This window comes from Capsicum annuum, chromosome 12 (assembly GCF_002878395.1).
Source record: "Capsicum annuum cultivar UCD-10X-F1 chromosome 12, UCD10Xv1.1, whole genome shotgun sequence".
Lineage (NCBI taxonomy): Eukaryota > Viridiplantae > Streptophyta > Magnoliopsida > Solanales > Solanaceae > Capsicum > Capsicum annuum.
In genome coordinates, this window is record NC_061122.1 from 5,968,581 (window position 1) to 5,984,044 (window position 15,464).

Below are 15,464 nucleotides of genomic sequence, written 5' to 3' on the forward strand. Positions count from 1 at the left end.
AGTTTTTTTTTTATATTGAAATAAGTAGAGGGTGTTATGTGTATTATTTAAATTTGCAAAGTTGTAAAAATGATGAAATGGTCTCACTTTTTCAACTTTTCTCCATTTTTACACCCTAACCCTAAAATTAAATTAAAAAAAAAAATAATGGGTACATGACAAAATAGTTTTGGAAACGTATTCTTTTACCAATTTTTCCCTAGTTAGTCTGTATAAAACTTGTTATTTCTAGTATGAGAAAACGGATTTTGCATAATGGAATTAAATAAGTTACCAAATTAAATTAATTAGGACAAACAAAATTTACTCTAATATGAGTTAGGAAAAATAAATCCTAACTAGACGTGAATTAAATAAATACCAAATTCCTTTTGTTTCCTCATCCTACATTCAAATGATAATCCAATAATTGAAAAAAAAAAAAAAAAGGAAAACATTGTACGCCTCTTTCCCCTTTTTTCAATCCTTTCCACTTTAGGTTTTGCTTTCCATGTACACCCATAAATATTTCAACAAAGGCTTATAGCTATATATTACTACTACGTGTGAGTGAGTGAGGTCTAGGTTTTGGATCAATCAATTGTATGTTGTTATGGCGAAAAATCAAATTAAAGCAGACATAGATTTGAGAAGAATGGACGAGCAACTTGATAAGCATTTGGCTCGAATTATTGGCGAAAATAATAAAAAAGGGTATGAAGAGTGCTCAAAGGCTGAAGTCGTCGAAGAATGGGAGTTGGATCCCAAGAAGCTTAAAATCAGCAAGTTTATTGCTAAAGGAGCGTACGGATCAGTTTACAAAGGTGTCTATGACGGAAAACAAGTTGTGGTTAAAATACTTCATCTGAGCGATGAAAAGAGAAGGGCAACTCTAACAAAGGCTTTCGCGCAACAAGTTTCTATATGGCACAAGCTTGATCACCCAAACGTCGCAAGGTTAATCGGAGCTTCGAAGAGATTGCCCGAAGTATCTACGAGCGGTAGACGATGGAAGTGGAATTTTGCTGCGAGAAATCATACGTGGGAAAAATATCGAGTTGGATACTGTATAGTGGTTGGAGGCACGCTAAGATCACATCTCTTGAAAAACAGTATTCTCGGGAGAAGGTTATCATTGAACTCTGTTACTAAACTAGCGTTGGATGTTGCAAGAGGATTGAGTTACCTTCATTCCAAGAAAGTTATTCCCAGAGATGTATAGACTACAAATCTAGTTCTCGACTAGGAAGGAAGGGTGAAAATAATAGATTTCGGAATTTCTCGAGTTGAGGCGTCATCTCCCATCAACATGACTGCCGAAACTGGCACCATAGGTTACATGGCTCCGGAGGTGCTTATTGGTCTACCATATGATCATAAATGTGATGTCTATAGTTTCGGAATTTGTTTGTAGGAGATATATTCTTGTTCAATTCCGTATAGTGGACGAAGTCCTCACGCATCTTCAGCTATGTACAAGAGTCGAAGGCCTGAAATACCAAACACTTGCCCAAGTGCTCTGGCCAATATAATGAAGCAATGTTGGGAGGACGACCCAAAAAAGAGGCCAGAGATGCAAGCGGTCGTACTCATGTTGGAAGTCATCGACACACAAAAGAAGTCTAAAGGTTGTTTTTGTTTCAAATGATTGTTATATACGATAGATTGATTAGTTTTGGCTATGAAGCCTCTTTATTAATCAAAATGCAAATAGTAGAGACTATATACATGGGCCCTTAAATTGTTTCATTACGTTACTTGTGGGATTACACTGTGTTTATATGTTGTTGTTTTTATTGTTCCAAAGTTCACTAAGTAGAACTTGTTTCAAATTCTTGTTCTTTTTGCTTGGCTGCATGATACACCAGCTGAAGGATACAAAACATCCCAAGCTTAATAAACAGTGTTGAGGTACAAATCAAGAAGTATCTTCAAATCAATAAATCCATAAAGTTCTCTAAGAACAAATATGGTCATATAAAAAAGTTACAGTAAAAATGTATTTATATATAGTGATGTAACACTATGTGCTGAACCCCTTCGTTGGAAAATCTTATACTGTTTATAATAAGGTCAAATATTTATTTTAATAAATGGTGAATCTCCTTCTATGAAAGTTAAATTTATTGAGGAAACAAGTAGTGGAAATTGTTGTTAAGTTAGATTGAGTTATCAATTGATGAGTATCTATAGGGAAAATTTATGTTGAAAGATTCAAATGTTTGGATGGAATGTGGCTGCAAAAGCATGGAATTTTGGAGTTGTTTATTCAAAGTTAATCAAAATGCATGGACTATTAGAATGTGCTACTCATAAGCCTCTTTATTCAAAGTTAATAAAATCTCCCCAATCAGGATTCGAACCTACTATCAATTGATTTATACTCAACCTTTCTAGTCCTTATAAAATTATCCTAAATAATAATATTTTCTATAACAACCATTTTTTTTAAACTGATTTTATGTTATCATGTTATACTATGTATTATTTATAACAATATCTTGTTATATGTATAGAAGCAAAAAAGTATGCAGATAAACAACATCATTATAGAAAAAATTGATGTTAATCTTCTTTTGGAAAAAAAAAATGATGTTATCCTTCTTTTGGAGTTATACTTTTAAGAATTATTTCCATAAGAATTTGACTTAATTAATAAGCTTAGATAATATTTTTGATGTTCTTATAATTAGGTCTCTTCCAAGAAGTATTAAAATTGACTTTGCTATTTTTCTTTCATGAAGTTTGGACCAGATCATATTGTAGACTTTGCTATTTTTCTTTCATCATCTGTCAATATTCTCGTCGATCTAATGATGAATTAATCAGCGTAAAAATTTGACTTAATTAATAAGCTTAGATAATATTTTTGATGCTCTTATAATTAGGTCTCTTCCAAGAAGTATTAAAATTGACTAATTTGAGCTTAATTTTTCCCATCAATCTATAATAAATTTTTACATTATCAAATCATTTAATTATTATGATTACAAACATGTTAAAAAATTCTGCAAGAATGATGCTTACTCAACCAACACAAATGGCAGATGAGGTTATTGGGTACTATAAAAGCTTATTAGGGTCGTGTGCAGAACAACTGTCAATGATCAATCCACAAGTAACGAGTGATGGGACGGTACTGAATAGAGATCAACAGCTGTAACTAGTAAAACCTGTTTCTAGAGAGGAGATTGTAGATGCTTTAAAAGTAATACATGAAATGAGAGCTTCTGGATGCGATGGATTTAATGCAATGTTCTTCAAAAAAGCATGGCCTATAATTGGAGAAGACATAGAAGCTGTGCAGGAGTTCTTTCATACAGGAGTCATGTACAAGGCTATCAATTCCAAATATTGACAGAATTACTCAATATATACCAATATCATGTTGTACACTACTCTATAAACTCATTTCAAAAGTGTTAACAAGTAGATTGCAACAAGTGATGGATTATTTAGTGAATAAGAACCAGTCAACTTTTGTCCCCCAAGAGGTTGATAAATGACAACATTATTCTTAGCCACGAATTGGTTAAAGGATATGGCAGGAGAAGTATCTCCCCAAGGTGTATGTTGAAAGTTGACATGAGGAAAGCCTATTTGGAGCAAGTGCTTGAGTGTTTACAGTTCCTGGACAATTTAGGCACTGGATCATGCAGTGAGTGAAGACTGTGTTCTATTCCATTTTGATTAATGGGTATCCTAGTGAACCCTTTAATGTAAAAAAGGGTCTGAGGCAGGGTGACCCTCTGTCACCTTTTTTGTTTGTGTTGTCTATGGAGTATTTCAGCAGACTTATGAGGCAATTAAAAAAGAACCCAAATTTAAATTCCACCCAAGGTGTGAGAGAATAAATGTGGTCCAATTAAGCTTTGCTGTTGATTTGTTGTTATTTAGCAGAGGAGATACTACTTCAGTGAAATTGTTGTTTGAACTGTCACACCCCTTTTTCAACATCTAAAAGATCTTATTTTAGTTTTGAAAGGATTTTATTATTAAGGTGACAAAAATGAAAAAATTTGTTTAAAAAAAAAAATGATTATTTACATTATTTTTTCTTATTCAGAGTCGCCACTTGGCATAATCCGGTGTGCCAAGTCACCTTTGAAAAATTCTTTTTCGAAACGGTTTGACTCTAAAAACTAATCCGCGAACGGAGATTCCGGCTAAGGAATTCTGTTGACCGAGGGGAAGGTGTTAGGCATCCCTCGATCTCGTGGTTTGACCACGGTTGCTTGGTAGAGTATATCGGCTAATTTGACATTATGAATGTATAAACCACACAAATACATAAAACAAGCAACAAACATATCAAACAACAATCCAAAAATATAGTGTCCAATCCGAATTATACAGTCCCAAACATAAAAAAATACAAAAATATAAATCTTATTCTAGACTAATCATAAACTATGCTCCAATGCTTACCCAATGCCTCGGGCCTTCATCACAAACGTTTTCCGCCAACATAATACGTTGGGGCATCCCCCGGTGAATAAATACAATGTGTCCCAGGGCATTCCCCGGCTAAATGAATACATTTTTCATATGCGAAAAAATAAACCATTCCACAAACATTTCGAGCACTCAAACAATCCATAAGTTCTAAATTTACCTACCCAAGCCTACTATTTGCCTACGCTTTTGACAGTTTTATCATGATACTACCGAGTTCGATAACATTAACATTCATTTCAAATTCAATAACAGTCAATGAATCAAAACACTACAATATTCACTTTATCACCTTTCAATTCCCGTCTTCCCCAAGTTAAAATCTATCCCAAACGAATTCAAATGCTTCAATTACTCTATTCAAATGAAATCAATCACTTTACATCAACCACCATCCATAATCCAAACATAATCAAATCACATGAAACAATATTCACGCACCATGAATTTACCACACCAAATATCAATAATTAAGCTCAATTGAGAAAGGATGAGAAATGGACCTTAATGACCTTCAATGTATTACTCAGTTAAACGAGCCAGAATCCGTGTCCGAAGACTCGGGTTGAACCTCAAATAAAACTACCAACTTGACTATCTAGCGAACCCGAAACGCAGAATATTCACGAAATGCAATTCGAACAATAATCCACGGGAATGAATAAACTAACCCGAGAATCACAAATCACAAGAAAAACTGAAGAATCTGTGTGCCTGTAGCTCCGGCGATCTCGGCCGGTAACTAGAATCGATGAAACAAGTTAGAATCCGGCGACCTTAACGTTCTCCGGCGGAATCTCGTCTAAAACCAAGAAAAAAGAAAATATTTTGGGGGCTTTTGAGGGCTGGGGGTCGCTGTTTCGTGTCGCCGAAGCTCCGGCCGGCTTAAACACGGCGAGAACTAACGAGAACGGACCGAGTTTCGACTTTTCTCAGGTGAAACTCATCGGAGAAGTACCCTTTTTTCGAATCTCTCCTTCTCTCTCAGATCTCTGCTCTCTCTCTACCTCTCTCAATTGATCTCTCTCTGTTTCTTTCTAACTCACGATTTCCTTTTTTGATCTCGCTCCCGTCTCTCATTTCTCCATTTTACTGTGTGTTTTGCATTTTTTCATTGAGAGCGGGTGTATGGGTCTGTGAATAAATTGTAGTGTGTATTGATGGATGGTCTCTTTTCGAATGAAATTGAGAATGGTCTCTCTATTGGTGTTTGTTTTTGGCGTGAGGTTAGTGAAAAAAAATAATATCCTGAGAGTCTATTGTGTATGTGTATATCTGCCCCCAAAATGGAGTGTGATCTCTGTATGTATAAAAAAAATGAAAAACAAAAGGGTTCTTGGCACCTTCCTGGAAGGTTCCCTCGTGGGACCCCCTTTTTAGTGTATATTTATCCTTTTTGCCTTTGTGGACACGAAAAGGAGGGGTGGTGAGATGTTGCCATTTGATAGGGTAGGTTGTTGGTTTGTTATTTTTGTCTTTTTGCAGAGGAATTATCATACGGATGAGGATACACGGTAGAATAAGGTAAATAGGCAAAAAATATTTTTTGGAGGGACAAAATTACGTGTCTACATCATGTCCCCTTTGAATGTAAACGCGCAGTATTTTCAGACAAAGAAGTAGACAATGAGACAGAATTTTGTCCCAACCCTTATTCAAAAATGAAACAAAAAGAAGGAGGAAAACTAAGTATTTATTTAGGATATCCTACCTACCCAAGTTATGAAGGAATCAAGTGACCGGTATTGGAAAGAGATGGACTATACCGAGTTGGAGAGTCAACTGAGGTTCCATCTAGGTTCCGGTCCGCGGCTCTATCATTACATCAAAATGAAAATTACAAGTTAAAACATAAATGAAATTACAAAATCCTATCTATGCAGTTTTTCTTGACTCTTGATTCGATTTTTATCACCCTATTCTTCAGGTGGACTCCTGACTTGCAATTCCCTCAACTTGTTGTTTAGCTTTCAATTGCTTCGCCTTATTGCTTGACTTTCAATTGTTTCACCCTATTCTCCAGGCGGGCTCCTGACTTGCTATTTTTGCCTTTCAATTTCTTCGCCTTATTGCTCGACTTTTAGCTTCTTCATCCTGTTCCTTTGACGGGTTCCTGACCTGTAATTTCATCACCCTGTTCTTCAGACGGGCTCCTAAAACCAGAATTAAAACTAGAACGAAAATTATCCCAAACAAAGATTATAGTAAAGCAGTATTTCATTTTTGAAAGTGTAGTCCCATTTTTCAAGAGGGTCCTGAACAGAAAGTAAAATCTCATTTTTCAGGAGGGTCCTGAACAGAAAGTAAAATACCATTTTCTAGAAGAGTCCTGAACAGAACGTAAAGTTCCATTTTTCAGGAGGTTCCTGAACTGAAAGTAAATTCCCATTCTTCAGGAGGGTCCTGAACAGAAAGTAAAATTCCATTTTTCAGAAGGGTCCTGAACTGAAAGTAAATTCTCATTTTTCAAAAGGGTCCTGAACAGAAAATAAAGTCCCATTTTCCAGGAGGGTCCTGAGCATAAAGTAGAATCCCATTTTTCAGGAAGATCCTGAACATTAGGTAAAATCTCGTTTTTCGGGAGGGTCCTGAACAGAAAGTAAAATCCCATTTTTCAAGAGGGTCCTGAACAGAAAGTAAAATACCATTTTCCAGGAGGGTCCTGAACAGAAGGTAAAGTCCTATTTTTCAGAAGGGTCTTGAACTGAAAGTAAATTCCCATTTTTCAAGAGGGTCCTGAACAAACAGTAAAATTCCATTTTTCAGGTGGGTCCTGAGCAGAAAGTAAAGTCCCATTTTTCAGAAGGGTCCTGAACAGAAAGTAAAGTCCCATTTTTCAGAAGGGTCCTGAACAGAAAGTAAAGTCCCATTTTTCAGGAGGGTCCTGAGTAGAAAGTAAAATCCCACGGATGTGCATTACCAATGGTAGCTGAATTAAGTGAAGAAAATTTTTCCCTATTTCAACGAAGAAAATTTGTCAGTTAAAAACTTAATGGTGGCTTGCAGCTCTTGGCTTCTCAGGTATCTGCCCCGGCACTCGTTCCTTTCATCTTTGTTCCAAATCGCTGGCACTTGCCCCAGTTTATCATCAGAAGATTTTTTGAAAAGTCATATCATACCTACTTGCATGTTGCAATAATGAGTCAAGACTCTGACCAAGAAATGCATCTCTTGAGAGTATAATTGAATAAGCAAGACTAGGAAGTGCATCTCCTAAGAATTAAAGTAAGGGATTCTAACTACAAACTGTGTCTTCTAGAGATACAAATTTAAGTTAAAAGTGTGTCACCTGACAAATGAAAACTAGCAAGGAAGTGCGTCTCGTAAGGATTAAATGCAATAACTCGACTAGAAAGTGCCTTTTCTAGAAATCAAGACTCAAGTTAGAAAGTGCATCACCTAAAAATCAAAATTCGAAATACCCAATCAAGGAAGTGCATCTCCTTACCAATGTTGCTTAAATTATCAAAACAAGGAAGTGCATCACCTAAAAATCAAAATTCAAAATACCCAATCAAGGAAGTACATCTCCTTACCAATGTTGCTTGAATTATCAAAACAAGGAAGTGCATCTCCTTACCAATGTCGCTTGAATTACTCAAACAAGGAAGTGCGTCTCCTCACAAATGCTTCTTGAATTAACCAAACAAGGAAGTGCATCTCCTTAGAAATTTTTTCATGAATTAACCAAACAAGAAAGTGCTTCTCCTTACAAATGTTGCTCGAATTGCCTAAACAAGGAAGTGCATCTCCTTACAAATGTTGCTTGAATTAACCAATCAAGGAAGTGCGTCTCCTCACAAATGTCGATCGAATTACCAAATAAGAAAGTTCGTCTCCTAACAAATACTGCTTGAATTACCAAAACAAGGAAGTGCGTCTTCTTTGGAAGTGTGTCTCCTTATGATAGCGCTTGAATTAAGGAAGTGTATCTCCTTAAAAATGTTGCTCGAATTGTCTAAACAAGGAAGTGCATCTCCTTAAAAATGTTGCTTGAATTAACCAAACAAGGAAGTGTGTCTCCTTATGATAATGCTTGAATTAAGGAAGTACATCTCCTTATAAATGTCGCTCAAATTGCCCAAACCAGAAAGTGCGTCTCCTTACAAATGTTGCTTGAATTACCCAAACAAAGAAGTATGTCTCTTTACAAATGTTTCTAGAATTACCAAAACAAGGAAGTACATCTCCGTACAAATGCCACTTGAATTACCATGGGTTTGAATACCAAATATGTGCAGCAACATTGCCTCTTGCATTTGTAGAATTGAGAATATTACAGCTCTTGATGTTTAAGCTTTGAAATCCTTGATTCGAAGGTAGCATGTGTTCCTATTTCATACGAAAAAAACTTGTTACTTTAAAAACACAGTGGTTAGTTTGTGGCTTTGGCTTTCGTGGAAATCGCTCTTGCCCCAGTCGCATTTAATCTTGCTTTCAACCATTAGCATGTTTCACTGGCATGCTGTATCATTGACCCAAACTCAGATTATTAAGAGTGACTCTGAAACAAATATAGTATCCCTGCTTTGTCATGCTTCTTAGATAAACGCTTTGAACCTTGGTATTTCCATGAGTTCCCAGACTTTTCAGTTGACAAAACTTTCTGCATGCCTTGTTTTGGCTCACAATCATGTTTGTAGCATGTGCTAGCCCTTTTGTATTGCTTTGTGCAATTGAAGAAGCTGGTAGCCATGTTTTGAGATCTTTTCTCCCTTGTTTTGACATGGACTTGACTTAAAGACAAGAGAAAAAAAAATAACAATGATTTTATTTGGACAACTGACTAAAGAAAACAAAATAAAAATAAAGAGAAGAAAGAAAAGACAATGAGTGTCCCCATTTGAAACAAAGAAATGAAAAAATTTTCTAAATATGACAGTCAACTCTAATGATTATGCCATGCATTTTGGATTAAGCTACCTGATCTTTCCATCCAAACTTTCTACCAATTATTGTTAAGTTAATGGCCTTGAAACTAAGTTGCTCTCTTAGGCCAATTGCATTCAGACCTCATTCGGCTAGTGACGCCTTGAGGGGTCTTTTCCTCCGCTCACCATTGTCTTATGGTGTATGTGAGGGTTTTTACTAATGAGACTCTCTTATTCTCATTTCTCCCAACTCACAATCGTCTCACGGTGCCCGTGAGGGTTTTCACCAATAAGACTCTCTCATTTTTATCTCTCTCAACTTACTATTGCCTTACGATGTCTATGAGGGTTTTCACCAATAAGACTCTCATATATTTTATTTCTCTCTTGATTCCTTATGCTAAGGAAAACAAGTAGTTCCCAAAATGCGTCATCATATCCATTGCATGCTTAGCCTTAACATTCTCAAAGATTGATCTGAAGGTCTTTCTTTGGTTTTAACTTGGCTTTTGGATAGGGTTAGAAAGAAAGGATGACATGAGGCCCAAACGACACTTGAAGTGGGTTAGGACTTACAACTTTTAGAATCGACTCAAACAAATGAGGATTAACTCATGCCTCGGTTTCTTTTGACTGGATGACTCTAAATTATTTATTTGGTTAGACCGAGCCCTTAGTAGGGCAGCCTACGTATCTCACCCCCGAGAGAGAAGAATCAGGTCATGCGTAGTTCTGACAGCTTGTTCTTTTTTTGATCGGATTTTTCTTTCTTTTTTTTTTTGCTGATTCTTTTTCTCTTTGAGACCTTTACTGATCCTATTTTTCTTGACACTCTTCTCTTTTCTTTCTTTTTGGACATATTTTTTCTCTTTTTTTTTGAACTTTTTCTGACTCTATTATTTTGCTCGACACTTTTCTTTTGAGCTTTGCTGACTATATTGATTCCAAAATAGGGGTATGAAATAATATAGGATTGAATATCAAATGGGGTAAACAAAGGATGACACGATGTTTGGATAATAGAATGAAATGCATTCGTCATATCAATCCTTGAAAATGCAAGTACATAGCATGCAATATGAAAGTGGAAGATAAAGATCATGTGTGATACTTTAACAATACTAAGTTAAATTGAACGTGTGTCACTTCTTCTTCTTTACTTGTCCGGCATACAACTCTACCTTTGTTATGCATCCCTCACATCGAGTGATTCATGATTTTGTAGAGCTGATTATCTTCTTGTTTCTCTTGATATATGGATCACACGTCCACTATTTGACCTAATTAGGACCTGCCTTTCAATCGATGACCAAGTTGTTCTTGTGATTCTCAAAACAATTGCCTTAACCTATTACCAAATGTCTCAGCACTCTATCTATTTTCTCATATGCTCTCTTTTTCTAACTTTAACACTGTGATTCAAAGTTCATGCTTAAACTGGATTTTAAGATCTGGCTAAAAATTTCACTAGCATGTCATATCACTAGGGTCAACATAAAATGTACTATGTAAAGAAAACAAACAAACAACACATATTTAAAACACAAAGAAAAATGGGACACTTCATTTAGTTGAAACAAAAGATAGAAGGGTTTGAACATAAACAACAAAAGGACAAAACAAGATAGATCCCGAACTACAACCCTGAAATAGTTCGGATAGCAGAAAATAAAATAAAACAAACTACCAGACCCCTTCCTAGTAAGGAGAGAGGTGACTTCTCAATTGCTCAGCCTGACATCTTAGCCACTGGTTTGCATATCAGCATGACTAGAGCTTTCCTCACTGTCAATGTTTTGTACCATGATTGATTTATCTTAAATCATCTTTTCGATTTCTCTTTTCAAAGCACGATAATCTTCAATACTGTGACCCTGAACATCAGAATGATATGCACATCGTACATTAGGATCAAAACTTCTTGAATATGGGTCAGGAGTATACCCAAGGAGAGGAGTGATTATGTCCTGCTATACCAATATCTGGAATAAACTTGCATACGACTCTCCAATCGGTGTGAAGTTATCCCTCGACTTCTGTTTCATTTCATTATTTGGATTAAATTGAAAACCAGACCTAGAAAGGCTTCGGTATGTATGTAGAGTTGAAGGATAACTCGATAGAGTTGGCCTACGCCAGTGTGGGTAAGATGGGGGTTGAATATATGGTTGCTCATTATACACTTGATATGGAGATGGGGAATGAAATATAATGGATTTTGGGAAAGATTCTGTGGAACTTGGCTATAAACTTGGGTTTGAGCCCGTGGGTAACAATGATATGGTCCTCTTACCTGTGCTTATTGTCCAACTATAATGGCAGATGCATCTTCCTCATTTTCTTTCCTTCAACACTTCCCGAACCTTTTTGAATTGCTTGAGTAGTCGCTTTCAATGTTGCAAAACTCATAATGCGACCTATCTTTATTCTATCCTCTATCATCTCCCCCATTTTGAGGACTTCAATGAACGGCTTGCCTAATGCAGGTAACAAGTGTTGATAATATGCTTCGTCCTGCGCTTGAATAAACACCTCCACTATTTTAATAAACACCTCCACTATTTTTTTTCTTTCATTGGCGGTTTTACTCTAGCAGCTTGTTCGCGCCATCTGATCGCATACTCCCTAAAACTCTCAGTATTCTTCTTTGTTATACTAGTTAGGGATTTTTCATCAAGGATTAACTCCACATTGTATTGAAATTGTTGCACAAATTCGTTAGCTAGGCATCCCAACTAATCCATTTGTCAATGTCTTGGTCAACAAACTATTCTGAAGCTAGACCTGAAAGACTCACCAAAATATGCCAGAGTAATTCTTCCTTCCCTCCAGCACCCCTTAGCTGGTTGAAATAGCGTCTCAAATGTGCTATAGGATCGCCATGTCCATCATACTTCTCAAACTTTGGCATTTTAAAACCAAGAGGAAGATATACACCAGGAAACATGCACAGATTTTTATATGAGACACTTTTGTACCCCCCAAGTCCTTGCAAGTTTTTCATAGTCAGTTCTAAACTTCTTAATTTTCTGGCTATTTCCTCTTGTTCTTCTGTCATAACAGGCTTCTCAGTGTTAGGAGGAAATTCAGGCAGTTGAGGGCAATCGTATGGACTAGTCGACTTAAATGTAGGCTCGAGAGCATAATACTGATCACTAAAAATATTCAATGCAGGCTCTCTTGTAGAGTAGGGAGGCACAACTTGTGGATGAACATCAAAAGTAGGAGCTTCAGGTGGGGGTGGCGCCGTAAAAGCATGAACAACAGCTGGAGCCGAGTATGTGGTAGTCTTGGATTGGGGAGTGAGGAAATGAACATTGGAAGTGGTTGGATATTGTTGCCCTGGAGTCGATCCTGATGCATGTTGTGGCATATCAACAAAAATGAGAAATTGTGCATGTGACATGAGAGGCAAGCTAGAAAGATATTCCAGATTATCAGTGGGAGCTGGAGGAGGCGGAAACCCATAAGCCCAAGCTCGATGCATTTCTGTTATTTGCCGCCTTAATTTCTGAATCTCTTCATTATCTTCTACATTCTCATTCCCCGAACTCCCTATCTGATTAGTGACCACTAACTCGGTATCCTTGTTGGCCATAACTTCCTCTGTGTCTTGGAGCAATATGGGGGACCAGCCAAAATGCCACAAACCAACCACCTTAAACTAACTGGACAAGAGAGAGCAAATGCGTTAGAGTTCAACAATTTTTCAAAACCTTTTTTTTTTTTAAAAGGTCACCGAACCCAAGAAGGGCGCCTACGTATCTCACCCCCGAGAGAGGAGAATCAGGTGTGCATAGTTCGTGAAGTCTTGCCAAAATGGCCAATTAAACTCTTTTTTCATTCTTTTCCTTGAAACTTTGAGAAGAAAAGAAAATAACATTTTTTCAAAAGAATTGACGAAAATCTTTTTGCATTTTTCACTTTTAAAATACCTATACAAAACGAAACTTATGATTACCAAAGAAAAATCCTTTTGGGTTTTTCAATTTTGAATTTCATATGAAAATAAAACTTGAAACTATTAAAGGAAAATCTTTTTGTAGTTTTCTCTTGAAGATGTATATGAAACACCTACTCTAAATAAAGAGTGAAGAAATTCTTTTTTTTGAATTTTTTTTTTGTTCCTATACAAAATAAAACCTATGACTACCAAAGAAAATCTTTTTGGGTTTTCAATTTCGAATTTCATATAAAAATGAAAATTGAATCTATTAAAGAAAAATCTTTTTACAGTTTTCTTTTAAAGAAATATATGACATCTACTCTAATAAAGAGTGAAGAATTTTTTATTTTTTTTGAATTTTCAAATAAGGTCCCCGAACCAACAATAGGTTGCCTACATATCTCACATCCCGAAAGAGGAGAATCAGGGGTGTGTAGTTCGTCCAGATTGGACAATTAATGATTAAATAACAGATTGCACCCTGACTTGAGACACGACCAAAGACATACGATGAACAACATAACAAAATCTTTTTTTTTTTTGAGTTTTCAATTTGGCACTTCACATAAAAAATGACACCAACAACTATGAAAGAATTTATTTTTTTTTGGTATTTTTGTTATATGAAATGTATAAAACTTCTACCACCTTTTTCTTTTTTGCATTTTTATTTTTTATAAAAAGCTCCTAAAAAATCTTTTTGGAGTTTTCGAATTGTGAATGCTTGTTAAAGGAAACAAAAGGAAAATCTTTTTGATGCTTTTTTTTTTTTTGAAAAATGAGTGCAAAAAGTAAAAAAAATCTTTTTTTGAATTGTGGAATTGTGGAAAACAAAAGCCATAAAGAACCTAAAAACTACGAAACTCTTTTTCATTCACCTTTTTCTTTCCTTTTTTTTTTTCAACACTTTCTTGTCTACACACTTTACTTCTAACACTTGCTTTCCCCAAATCGGTCCGTCAAATGACCACATTACTCTCAGAGATGCAACATTTAGCACGTAGAGATGCTTTAGAGGTGAGTTTCCTACAAAGGGCCGTGTGGGTCCCTCTAGGTCTCAATATGATGTATATAAGAATGACCTAAAGGCTGACCTACATTGTGGTTTACTAACAAGGCCGTTCGGGGGAGCATATGGTTGATTGTGGCTGCTTTGCTTTCCACCTACTCCATACATCCAACAGCTCCCACCCTAAAATAAAGGTGACTCAACTAGAGTTCGTGCGCACGACGTGCGCTCCGAGACTTGTTGCGGAAAGAATGACTCGGGTTATGCACATGATGTTAGATATAAAAGTGGTAAACACATAGGATAAATACTATAAACAAAGAGAATGAAAACGCACAAAAGTGAAAACATAAACAAAAATCACAAACAATGCTTATACACTCGTAATGCCAAACAAAGCCGATACGACTCCAAAAAAAAGATCGGATTCTGAAATAGTTCCCCAGCAGAGTCGCCAGAACTGTCACACCCCTTTTTCATACTCCAAAAGATTGGATTTTAAGTTCGAAAGGGTTTTATTATTAAGGTGACAAAAATGAAAAAATTTATTTCGAAAAAAAAGGATTATTTACATTATTTTTTCTTATTCAGAGTCGCCACTTGGTATAATCCGGTGTGCCAAGTCACCTTTGGAATATCCTTTTCAAAATGGTTTGACTCTAAAAACTAATCCGTGAACAGAGATTCCGGCTAAGAAATTCTGTTGACCGAGGGGAAGGTGTTAGGCACCCCTCGATCCCGTGGTTTGACCACGGTCGCTTGGTAGAGTATATCGTCTAATTTGACATTATGAATGTATAAACCACACAAATACATAAAACAAGCAACAAACACATCAAACAACAATCCAAAAATATAGTGTCCAGTCTGAATTATACAGTCCCAAAGATAAGAAAATACGAAAATATAAATCTTATTCTAGACTAATCCTAAACTATGCTCCAATGCTTACCCAATGCCTCGGGCCTTCATCACAAATGTTTTCCGCCAACATAATACGTCGGGGCATCCCCCGGTGAATAAATACAATGTGTCCCGGGGCATTCCCCGGCTAAATGAATACATTTTTCATATGCGAAAAATAAACCATTCCACAAACATTTCGAGCACTCAAACACTCCATAAGTTCTAAATTTGCCTACCTAAGCCTACTATTTGCCTACGCTTTTGACAGCTTTATCATGATACTACCGAGTCCGATAAC

General features: G+C 36.2%; 1 pseudogene; it reads left to right on the forward strand.

The window, feature by feature from the left end:
• The first annotated feature begins 592 nt into the window (after positions 1 to 592).
• Positions 593 to 1,627, forward strand: LOC107853152 (annotated as a pseudogene).
• Positions 1,628 to 15,464: the final 13,837 nt, after the last annotated feature.